Source organism: Anas platyrhynchos, chromosome 1, assembly GCF_047663525.1.
Source record: "Anas platyrhynchos isolate ZD024472 breed Pekin duck chromosome 1, IASCAAS_PekinDuck_T2T, whole genome shotgun sequence".
Classification (NCBI taxonomy): Eukaryota; Metazoa; Chordata; class Aves; order Anseriformes; family Anatidae; genus Anas; species Anas platyrhynchos.
The window spans coordinates 98,052,290-98,065,213 of record NC_092587.1 but is presented as its reverse complement, the minus strand read 5'-3'; the positions used below and the strand labels follow the sequence as shown (position 1 = coordinate 98,065,213).

The 12,924-nt window shown below is 36.7% G+C and overlaps 1 protein-coding gene across 1 annotated transcript in view; it reads right to left on the bottom strand.

Moving 5' to 3' along the window:
- Positions 1–1,711: 1,711 nt before the first annotated feature.
- Positions 1,712–12,924, bottom strand: part of VGLL3 (vestigial like family member 3) — a 135,122-nt gene continuing 123,909 nt past the window's right edge. Inside the window, exon 5 of the transcript XR_011804094.1 lies at positions 1,712–6,182. The gene's annotated coding sequence lies outside the window, so the exon portion shown is untranslated. The remainder of the gene's footprint in view (positions 6,183–12,924) is intronic.

Sequence of the window (12,924 nt, the reverse complement as noted above, 5' to 3'; positions counted from 1 at the left end):
TGACTTTTATAGGGTCAGACACCAGCTGGAAATGGGATGCTTCAAACTCCACAAGTAAATGTGATCTTTGTGCTGCTTCATGCAGCAAAAAGAAGAGCATGAGAGAACCTTCTCTGAACTCATGACCTCTTTAAAGCAACATGCTCAACACACAGGTTGAGAAGATTGAGTATTATTGCTATCAATCAGACCTTTCAAACAGTTGTCAGTCTTTTATAGATCTTCCCTGAATTCCTGTCACTTTATCTTCCTTCTATTGCAGATTTTAGGACTGTTTCCCCATTTGGCCCAACAGTCAAGCAAAACCAGCAGGACCTCACTGTCTGTTTAAGCCAGGAGAACTTGATGAGAATGTCAGATAACTTGTAGCAAACTGTGCTCCTTCACAAGAAAGTGCAAGGCCTCCCTTTTTACCACTTTAAGAGGAATTCAAAAACATGCATTCATCCCATTGCATTCAGCTTTTGTCTTTCCAGAAGAATCTCCCATGGACTTTTCTTAGGCTAGACTTACCAGGACCATGCTACCTGACACACTTGGGTTGTATGAGAGCTATCATCACAGGATGTGCTTGCACGTCCCCTACACGCTCTCACTCAGTATGGTATTGAAATGAAAGTCCATTGTTCTGACTAGCTGGGTTCCAATTGATGGCAACTGAGTATCAGACAGAGAAAAGGGTTATTTTCTGAGGTTCAGAGATGACATTTGCTTTCAGAAGCTCTAGAACTTCCTTAAACTGATGTTTTTTCCCCAACAATTTGACCCAGTCTACAACGTGTCAGTAGCATCTAGTCAAAGCCACACAGCAAAGGAAAAGTAATCCCTGACTCTACATCATAACTCTCCTCCACACTGCAGCCAGCTTGCAAGACACACTCTTAGCAATTTTTCTACTTTGCTTCTTCCAGAATGTAGACTGATTCTGGGTAACAAGAAGATAATTCTGTATCTAATCCACTTATTTGCTATTTTTCTGGGGAGTAACTGGACAATTCAATACAAAGGCTCTTACTGAAATCCCATGCCAATCATAGTAAAAGTGTTCTCAGGAAAAAGCTATTCCTTTGCTTCTTCTGACACAAAGTTTTTATGTACTCACCATCTATCTGTTCTTCAGTTGTTGGCATCCTCCATTATATTAGCCTGGCAATATACAGGTGGAACTACAGCAGATGGCAGCTTATACCTGCAAGCTTAATCTAAATAAAAGAAGTAACATAAGAACACCTTTTTCAGGAAGAACAGATTTTTCCTTATGGTGTAGAATATGAAAATGTCTGGATACCAAATGTTATGAATCCAGCAATAACATAAATCCCCTGATAATGACAATGGTTTGAATATTTTTTATTTGAATAGCTCTGCCTGCATTACCGATATCTATGTTGTTGCTTGGTAACTATTTTCTGATACTGGGAGACTGAAAAACAATTTTTCGAAACTAAATTCAAATTCTGATGCTATTAAGTCTTACATTTTAGTGGTTTCAGTCTGTCTTCTGTATTGCTGTCCATCTACAGCAATATTCTTGTAAATGTTCCTATGTGGCATGAACGGTTTTTTTCCTTCTTTCATTGATTACATTAGAGAAGATTCCAAGTCAGTTTACAAGTAAATATTTTACACTCCCTCCTCAGAAATAGATTGATGCAGTAAGAAGAGTCAGTGAAACAGTAAAGCGAGAATGCAGGTGAACTCAGACACCAACTGCATAATTCAGGATAAGTTTAATGACGTAAGTAGAAACCAATTTTAAATTACCAGTGTGCAGAAATAAAATTACAACATAAAGTAGAAAAACAAATGAGTAGCATGGTACAGAGATTAATATGTTTAGGTATTAGTCACATTTCCATGTATAAATTTTGCTGGTGGTGCAGTGCCTGCATTCATGTATTTTCCAGAAGCTACATTGTGTGGTCATGAAGATAAAGGAATATAATAATAGTAATTTTAATAACAACAATAATAAATGTAACACTAGTGATAGGATCATAACACAGTAATGAATAAAATACCGATGCTCTACTAAATTACTTGTTAAAATTTAACTCAGACAATAAAAATGATAATTAAAAAGAGGAAGGAACAAAATCCCACTGTGCTATAGTTTTAAAAGTATATCAGCTTATTCCTTCACATGTTGCAAATTTCTTTTACAAAGCCATTTGTTTCCAATTTTATGGGTATTAACAAGTCCACTTCTGTTTCCTATGCTAGCATCTACAGCACTATGAAAGGTGGTAGGAAGCTTGTAAATCCCATGGTTTTGCTGACTTTTGTGTACTTCTATGACTAAAGAAATGGAGCAGTTGTTTGAGACAGACCCTAAAATCACTTTTTAATCTCTGATAAAGCCAGATTGTGCAGGAAACTGTCTAGGGAGCTGTGTTCGAAAACAAAAATCCCACTAACCTCAAATATATGTGTGGTGACTTCCTGAAACATGACTGGTTTTCATAAGTATCCACTGTTTGTTGTTTTCTAAGTTTTCTTTTTTTCTGAAGGCATTAAATTAACAGTTCAGAACCATAAGGTTAGAAGAAGATCAGAAGAAAGCATAAAGTGTTTATTTAACATTTACCTGTAGTAGTAAAATTTTAGCTGATAAGTGGGTAAATGATTACATCATTTCTATTCCAGTTAACTCTTGTAAAAGAAGATAGACTTAAAATTACATTAGAACTCCTTTTTTCTGACTTTGAGAGGAACAACAAAGTCTTCATGGTAGATAATGGAGTAGTTCTGATTCCTATGAGAATCCACAGCCTCTGGACTTTCTGAATAAGTTCTCTTGCATTTATGGACAATCAGAAAATTTGATGGAACCTGGGAGATGCAATAGTGGCAAGGTTGTGTAAGGTTGAAATTGGATGATGTCCATTACAAAAGCTGTCTAAAACTTCCTGTCACTCTTGAGGTAAAAGCTGTTTTCTCAAAGATTCAAAAAGAAAATGAAAAGCTTGTTTTCTAGTGCTGGTCTTAATACAGTCCCAGCACTAGGAGTCTTTACCTAAATAAATAAATAAATAAATAAATAAATTGTCCTGGTTTCAGTTAGAACAGAATTAATTTTCTTCCTAGTAGCTGGTGGAATGCTGTGTTTTTGCTTAGGATGAGAAGAGTTCTGATAACACCCCGATGTTTTAATTGTTGCAGAGCAGTGCTTACACCAAGCCAAGGACATCTCAGCCTTTTGCTCTGTCCTGCCAACGGGCAGGCTGGGGGTGCAGTGAGAGCTGGGAGGGGACAGACCCAGGACAGGTAACCCAAACTAGCCAAAAGGGTATTCCATACCATCTGACGTCATGCTAAACATGGGTTAAACCACGACATAAATAAATAAATAAAAGCTAGAAAGATCGTAGCATCATAAAATCATCTGGGTTGGAAAGATTTTCAAAATCATCAAGTTTAACTATCAACCTGACCTACTGAGTCTCATTACTAAACTGTGCCCCTTAGTGTGATGTCCACGTATCTGTTGAATACCTCAAGGTATAGGGACTCCACCACTTTTCTGGGCAGCCTATTCCAATGCTTGGCCACCCTCTCTGTGAAGAAATTCTTCCTCATATCTAATCTAAACCTCCACTGTTACAACTTGAGATCTGTCTGTAGGTTAATTCCATCATTAGATTTCTAGTATTATTAGTTAACATTCAGTAAAAAACATACTAGCGGTCTTATTCTTTTTGTTCAAACACCCAGTATTTACATTAAGACCAAGACCAGACATCTTTCAAACTCTATGCTGTGCTTCAAGAACAAACAAGCAGATAGATTTTTCTCTGTGCTACAGAGCAAAAATATCAAACTGAAACCCTGCAAGCCTCTATTCATGGAATCTTTCACATTTGTTTCATCATTAAATAACAACATATGCACTTAATATTGTACAAGACATAATGGGGGAGCAAATTCCCCACTCCACCCCCCTCTCACCCAGAAATACAGCATCTCTGATAGCTTACTGTGGTGTTGATTTGTTCAATCACATTGCAAACTGCTAGACAAAAAGAGCAGGATGTGGTCTTCGTGGTCCTATCATCCCAATATATTTAAAAAATATGGACTCCACACCAAGAAAAATGGTGGTGTGGCCTAGGAATACAGCATTTTGAAAGGAAATTGTTCCACTTATTTATTTATTGTGTGTGTGTGCATGTGCTTGTGTGGATGTTGAATTTCTAGGGGACATTTTTTTTTTTCAAAACCATGAAAATCTCCTGAGATCATATGACTCAGTTTGGTAGAGCTTTTCAAATAGCAGTATCCTAGAACTAGAGTAGGTAATGCTGCTGACAAATTCAAAAATACGTTCTTTTCCTGCTGAGGGGAAAAAGAGCAGGTTGTTGGGGAGTTTGGCATTTCATGACTGTGATACACTAAGAACTCCATACTCCTCCTGAGCTATGGGAATTTAGCATTCCAACACATTGAGCCCATGCCAAACCAGAAATTACTATTGCTGTTACTTTGGTGATCTTTTACAATTAGACATTTTCCCCATGTGTTTTGATGCTTTTGATCACTAATACTGCACTGTTTATTTCTCTCCTTTTATTACTGTCAAGGCTAAAATAATATGTGGGGGAAAAAAGCACTCAGAAAAGACAGATTCTAGTTTTATTCCCACACCCACACTGCAAAATACAGCATACAATAAATCTGCAAGTGAATCTGAATTTGTGACTTATATGGGCCATTAATATTTAATATATGCAGCACCTAGACTTTTGCAGGTTTGTCCAGTTCCTATCTTAATGTCCTATAAACAAGCTCCAGATAATTTCTGACATCTATGGAACAGGAAACTGCTATGCATACAAAACTCAAACTGTGCTGAAGATGAGAAATGATCACAGAAATAAGTGTTAGAGCCCTTTGATCCCCCCTTCCTCTCTGCAGCAGTAAATATATTCAGAAAGGCAGCACTGTAGATTTATAAATGTTAGCGCTCTGAGTGAAGTCAAACTAATTTACTCTATAAACTTCTCTGACATTATGAAAACTTTACAAAGAGATCATTGCATGTGAAGTATTAAAATACTATAATTTTAACTTAAAAAATACTCACCAGACATTTAAACGTCTGTATATCTTCTGTGTTTAGAACTGTTTTAAGAATAAGTGGGAAAACCATAAAGATGGCCAAATAAATTATGTCTTCTGAAGTTTAAGAGTAACACTAACATAAAATAAAATGGCATGAGTCCATTTTTCATAGATTCAGGCTCAAACGGTAGTCCCAGGCATCTAGGGAGAACTGCAGGAGAAGGAGCTTGCTCTGAATGAATTGATAGTGATAAGGGAGCCAGTGATGCCAGTGGAAATGTCTAATATGGTTCAGAAGGGTTTTGCACAGATCTTTTGTGAGGCTGGCCTTGTCTCTTGGGTGATAAGCTAATGCACCATTTGTCCTGGGGGAAACCTATTTTATTGACGTCAGTTCAGAACTCAACTGGTTACAAATCTGAGAGTGTCTGAATAGGATGTATGGACATCTCACAGGAAGTACTGGAATGGACTATTTTCAGGATAGATGACTCAAAGCTGTAAGTTACAGCACTTTGCCACACTGCTCATCTGAAAGGCATACACTCAACACCACTGCCTGTAGAATCAGATCAGCCTATATGGTAGGACAAACTGCAGTTGCACTTTCAGACCTTTCCCCTTGCTTATGCTCCATGCTGAGAGCTGGAAAAAAATGAAAGATCCCAAAAGGAGACAAAGCCTGGAGGCTAGCAAATTCCTCATCACATCCGATCAGATAATGAGGTCTGTCAAGAACGCAGGTAAATAATGGGTGGAGGAGTACTTTTCCGCCTGATGTGAAGCTCTCTTTCAGTAACAATTGCAGGTACCACTTTATATATAAAAGATATAGATGCTATAGCATCTATAACAAGCTAGGAAAAGCTTGACACCTTAATTAGTTCAAAGCAGTGCTGTGAATCTCTTCAGCTGAAACAGACCTTTGCTCCACTCTCTGCAGTAGTTTTCCGTAGATTTTCAAATCCAGTCCTACCTCCTGGTTTTCATCTGAGCCTCAGTGGCCGTCTATGACTCTGAGGTAAAGGTCACACATAACATCCATATTTTCTGATGTTTGACTGAGGGACCTGACATCTCCTGGGTACTGGTCAGTTGATGGTTCTCACCACTTCTCAATCCTAAAGGAAGAAAAACAGTGCAATCCTAAACAGCAATGTCTATCTACTTCATATAGCAGTTTATGAATGTGGCCATACGGATCTCAGCACTCAGGTTAGACTGCTGAGAGCTAGCTCGGATAATTTTCTTCACAGCACCATCTAGTGCTTCTTATGCAAGCCACGATTTTCTTTGACCTTGTCTTCTCTCACATAAATACACAATCATATATATATGTGTTTTAAAACAAATGCAAAATAAACTCAAGTGCTTTCAAAAATAAGGTACTTGATTAATACTGTTTTTGGTTGGTTGGTTGTGTTTTTTTGTCTCCCCCCCCCCCCCCCCCCCCCCAGGGGAAATGAGAGGAAAAAAATCACAGCAATAGATGTGTAGCAACTTACTGTACTCTGGAAACAACTATGATGAAGACATTACAAGAACCTGAACTAAGAAGGATAAAATGAAATAGAAAACTGTTTTGTCTGGACTAAGAGAGTGCTTGTGGTTAAGTATGGGTTTGCTAAGACGGGCTCCCCTGCCCTCAATATACCTTGCTCACTTTTTCTAACCCCAGAGAAACCTCATTGCTTGACATTGCTAAAACCTGTTTAACTTCACTGAATAATAAATGAAGAAGATAAATAGCTCAACAAACACCAATTACAGTGTAAGGTCTCAAAGTAAACATTCTCTGAGACTCCATGATAGCCATTACTAGAAGAAGCAAAAAAAAGACCCCACAACAAGGTTTGTCTTTTGCTATGGTAAAAGCAATAATAGCAATAACAATTATAATACCAACAACAATAAAATAGAAAAGGAAAAAGGAACAAAAAAGGGGAAGCCAAGAGAAGGCAAAGGAAACATAATCAAGCAACATGCTTCTTTGATTTTATTTTTTAAAATACTGGTCATGAAAATTAGCAACTTACAGGGGAGGAAGCTATGCTAGTAGCCAGAGGTTGCCTAGGGATTTTTCATATGATCATCTTATATTGCAGTAAATTATTCTTACACAACATTATGGACCTCACAGTGGGAACTAAATGCCATCTAGACCTTGCAGCATCTATTTTTTAAATAGCTAAATACACTTATGTGGTTTGCCAGTAAGTCACATGTTTTTTAAAGATAAGTATACATGAAGACAGTTTAAGCAGTGAAAAGTGGTTTTCTATGCCCATAAGTCATAGTGTTAGGTATTCTTAGAACCATCTATACATTAACTCTATGTTTATATATGCTTATATGTTTTTTAAACTTTTCTAGGATGTTAAGTGGACAAACCAGGTAGGATAATGAACCTTTTGTCAATAAGCTGATCAAAACAGAGACACAGATAGTAGGAATGGACACCAGAATACTGTATACTGTACAAAAAAAAAAAAAAAAAAAAAAAATGATTTAGATGTACAAGTATACTACATCCACAAAATAATGTGCAGTCTAGTCTCATATCCATTGATAATAACTCTGTAATTTGACCTTGACAGCTTGCAAAAATTCAGGACTATTCTTAAAAGCAATTTTAGCAGGCTGTGCTTTCAAAACACTGATTTTGTGGTTTAACTTTATAGGGAAAAGTACACGTTTTAAATAGCTTTTTTTGTGTAAAATTTCCAAAGGGTATAGCAAAGGCAAACTAATGACTCCTGGTGAAGCCATAAATGGAATTAGATAATACATTGGTATGAGCAGAAAACAGTATTTGATTTTAAAACCAGGTAGGTAACGTCTAATTTAAATTATGAACTTAATTTAAAAGTTGGAGAGACTTGAGACAGTAATACATGTTCTTGGTTGTTTTTGTATTTTTATTTGCTGCCAATCAAAAAATTAGGACATTATAGTGCTTGATGTTAAATTGTTCATCTGCTTATGCTGTTGGTATTTCTTCCCTGCTGGTGGCATTTCTGCAAGTAATTCTAGTTATTCTTAATCCTGATTCAAAGAAACAATTGATTTTCTTGTTATGATTTATTATCATTGATCAGTCTGCAAATAACACATTTTTGCTTTTGGCACACTGTACAGCCACAGCTAAGGTTACCAACCTTATTCTCTTTCCCTCCTGTAGGGAAGTTAAACTATGGCTCCAGATGTGCAAACGTTTTTTCTGTGAGCAGATTTGCTCATGTGAATAAATCCAGCTGAAGTCACTGGGATAACTCACGTGAACAATACTGTTCTGCTTGGGATTGTGACACTTGGGCTTAGCTCAGCTGGAAATCCTCTTACTTTTCCTGTCTTTATGACACACATTTTTAAAGGCTTCTAAACTGTTTATATTAATAACCATGAATGTTGAGAGTCTGAGCCTACTTGATTTGTAGTTCTAGCATAACACTGAGAGACAGCAGAGATTCTTTATATTGAACAAACAAACAAAAAATATATATATATTTTTTTAAATGTTGGCGTTATGAGGTATGCTGAAATGAAAGAAATAAACTTGCCAGTAAGTTCCCTGAACAACATAAAATAAGCATTGTTAACTTCTAGCTCTGTCTCATCTTCAGGTTTCATCAGCCTGTCTTGTTTCACTCTTACTTTCACTAAATAAAAATCATTATATTGCTGTAAAACATAGCTAAAGGGAAAGATTTCACTCTGTCTACAGCTGAAAGATAAAATGTACCATAAAACATATTTATATTATGTCCTAGAAGATACTCTTTACTAAGTACTAAGCAAAAATATTTCTGACCTTCACAAGGAGAATTATATATTTAATGTTTTTAAATATTCCCTTGTGCTGGTGAATAGCGTGGCTTTCACTTGATTTTGGTATCAAAGTTCTGCAAGTACTCTCCACCCTGTACAAGATCAGACTTTGCCACCAGCAATTGAGGATGAAATGAAGGAAGAATTTGACCTTCTGTGCTCCCCTAAACAGCATATTAGTCATGTTTTCTACTTTTCAGTAGTGGCCCCTTCCTCTTAGACAAGCAACGGATGACTTGTTGGAATCACAGATGTGGGTCAAGATGATGATAATAAACAAAGTGCCACTAGGACACAGTCTTAACACTGTATCATCTACCCCTCTTGCATTTTTGCTGTGAAGCATTTCTCTTAATATGTCTTTTTGTGTGTTTGTGGCTGGATATCTACAAAACAAATCATGTGCCACAGTACTTCAGAGCTTCAGTAAAGTTGGATTTAACAGGACATTCTCAGCAAAAGGTAGATTTGCTGAAATCATCAATGGATAACCAACATCTTGATAAATATTTGGCTTTAAAAATAGCAAGAGGAATTGGAGAAATGATTTTTATAGCTCATCTGGCTTTGTTTTCCAAACTATATTTAAAAGACAAATAAACAGAAAAGCAACCACTAAGTTACTGGTTATTCAACCTCCAAAAATGGATACTTTTGATATTGAGAGGCTTTTACTTTCACAAATTTCCAGTCTGTGAATGAATATCCAACTAATGTGTACAATATGAGACACTTAAAACCACAGGTATTGAAGGCTCAGCAGCAATAAAAAAAAAATCCATTCTTTAATTTTTCTCTGAATCATCAATACTTAAATAGATGAAAGTAGAAATTCTTTATGTGTATGCAGAGGAAAAATAGATTTGGAGTGGAAACATTTTTTGGCAAGTATGAGTCTAATAGTATTTGAATTAGATGAAATATTGATCCCTAAAATAAATAAATAAATACAAATGCCCAAACCTTTTAGACTTCAAGTATCTACACAGTTAACCACCCCACTGTCAGTAAACTGTTAAAAAAAAAAAAACAAAACTACAAAACAAAACAAAAAAAAACACACACAAAAAAAAAAAAAAAAAAAAAAAAAAAAAACAACAACAACCAAACAAACAAAAACTTTCTATGCAGTCGCCATGAAGCAAAACTTCTCTTGCTTTTCCATTCTGAGGACAACAGCATGCCTGTATTTGCATGTGGCAGGTGGAAAAGTGCACAAATCCAATAGTGAAAAACTTTATGGTCCAGGCCATTCCAATTTGATAAGCAGAGACTTTTAAAAATTACAGCTAGTTTCCAGACTGGTTATTAAAATAGCAACAGCAGCACAGAATAACAGCTTTCCAACAAGGCTTACTCAGGTTTGGAGTTCCATATTTTTCCTTGAGCTGTTCCTGGAAAGTGAATGTTGTTAATTTGGTAGCGTATACTTGACCAGAACCAGAAAGACAGATCTTCAGACTAACAGTAGGTCTAAACAGTGCCACACATTCCCAGCTCTCCAGATGTGAGCAAGCTCCAGTCCCTGAGACATACAAACATCATTCCAAGTCCTAAACAAGTGTACCTCGCATTTCAGCTGCACTTTTTATCTTATATCAAGTTCCACATTCTCAGGTTATGAGGCTCAAATGAAGCTGTTAGTACTCTACACCACACTGGCTCATGGCAATAGCATTTTTATTGGCATTTTTTATTATTCCCCATGAAACTCCTACTGTTCACACAGAGGCCACCCTGTCTGTGTGCAGCCCTGCTTACAGCTGACAGCGCCAGCACTGATTTGAAACCTGTGACAGTACTGTAGGTCATGGCTGAGCCACCCTTGCAGGTGCACCCCAGTTCTGTGAGGCACAGCATCACTTGCTACTACCCCGAAGGGCTCAGCATGTTCCAAACACAACCACAGAAATGTCTATGTCAAATACGTGCCAGTTTTCAGATCAGAGATGAGGGCTGGGATGAAAAAAGAGAGAAAGTGCATGTGATGCTAATTAATCTGAGAGGGTCATATTATGCAGCTGAGTAAAAGGGGTAAATTAATTCTCCCAAACTTATTTTGTCACAAAAAGACTTCAAGGTGATTTCAGCTGCAAGAGCAGCAAGCACAGTGTGAGAGCTCAGCTCTTTGGAAATCCTCTCCCTTAAAGCCCTCTGCTGTCCAGCACTAGCAGTGCACTTTTTTTTTTCTTTTTTTTTTTTTTTTTTTTTTTTTTTTGTCAGGCAAAGCACCTCAAAACTCAGGATTCATATATGTTGTCTGCCTGTCTCTCTCCAGGCTGGACTAGAAACATGGGCCTTGTTTATTATCGTCATTTAGGACCATCAGGAGGCTCACTCCTTTTTTCAAGTTTTTTTCCCACTGAAATGGCCACAAATTTCCACTTATTGAAAATGAAAAAAAATGTTATCTTTACAAGAAGCAGGTTGAATATAAACAAAAGGCATCACAAAACAGGTGTTAAAATCTTAAGAGGTGGAAGCACTGTAATGTGATTTTGGTACATGACTTAAATAAGATAGATTATGTCAATAACTTATCTCGCAACAGGAAAGCAGATCACCTTTGTGTCATAAATCCTCCTTAAAGCTTGACAATGCAAGCATGAGGGAAAAAATAAATAAATAAATAAATAAAATATAATAAAAAACATTTTAAAGATAGGCCATCACTATTTTCCAGTTTGGGGAAGGGAGAGTGGATGCTAGTTTTAAAATCTAAGTAAGTTCTAAATTCTTTCTTGCAGCCTGCTCCTCCAACTCTTACGGATATCTGGTATCTATTTCCCAGTCTTAATAGACCATTATGGATGAAGCACTGTTGTGCTACGACATGCTCATTGGTAGGAATGTGCAGTGACTTGTGAACATTTATTTGAGATTTTGCTACCAGATGGCTGCAGCTTTGCAAACCACCTGCCACAAAACTGAGCCATTCTGGCTCCAGTTTGATCAGGAGCAGTGACTGCTCCAGCTTCCCATTTGTGACTTCCCCAAGAGAGCATGAGATTGCAGATAAAGATGAGAGGGTGCAGAATGTGGAGCAGCACCTGCACTATGGACATATCTTAGAATATCTTCAGTCTCTGCAACTAGCATTTTACTGGGCTTGAGGAGGGGAAGAGGGAAGGGGAAGAAAAAAAAAAAAAAAAAAAAAGATCAGCCAGTGGGTACAGATGAAGTTATAGCTGTGCCAAACCTCAAAATGACAGATACATAAAAGCAGCATCCATCTCTAAAATCTAATTTATTACAAAGAAACGGTCAAGGAAAAAAAAAATCAGTATAAAGCCACTGGCTGCACTTCACTCTATCCTCTACGTTCAATCTATTATTTACTCTTTCTCTAATTTTCATGCATCTTACCTATGCAATAGATTAAATATTTTATCTCAAGATTCTTACTACATATTTTCCTTTATAAGAATCCAGGAGTAATCAAAACATATTACACTCTACCACTTGCTGTGGAAACCCATGTTAGCAACTTCTGAATTTAGTTTACCAATGGAATAGTGTTTTGTCATATCCAGAGACTTATTTAAAATGTGTAGTATATTGAATACACATATAAAAACTTGGTTAAAATAAAATTAAATTAAAAAGTGGGAGTTTTAAAGGTGGTTAAGAGTTGCTATGAAGCCTGTCAGGAGTCTGAAGGAAAAGTGAAAATCCCATTGAGGATGAAATTACTTGTGTAATAAGCAGTAAAGTCAAACAAATGTTAAGGTACCTGATGATTCATGGCCTTAGAATATAAGGGCTTTCTAACTGATTATTTTTTTTTTTTTTAATTGTGGTCTTCTGCACATCAGAAGTCCCTCTTCAGCTTATGAGAGCTATGTGATAGATTTTAATTCACAGTAAGTAGGCCAGCAAGTAGTACACATACATAGAATAAAATATAAATTACAAGAAAGTACAGTAGGTGATCCAAAACATGCAGCAAGTAGTGTGATTCTTCTATACAAGAACAAGGACTCTAAAAAAAGGTGAAGTAGTACAATCTTAATTTTGAGTTAGAACCTTAATCTG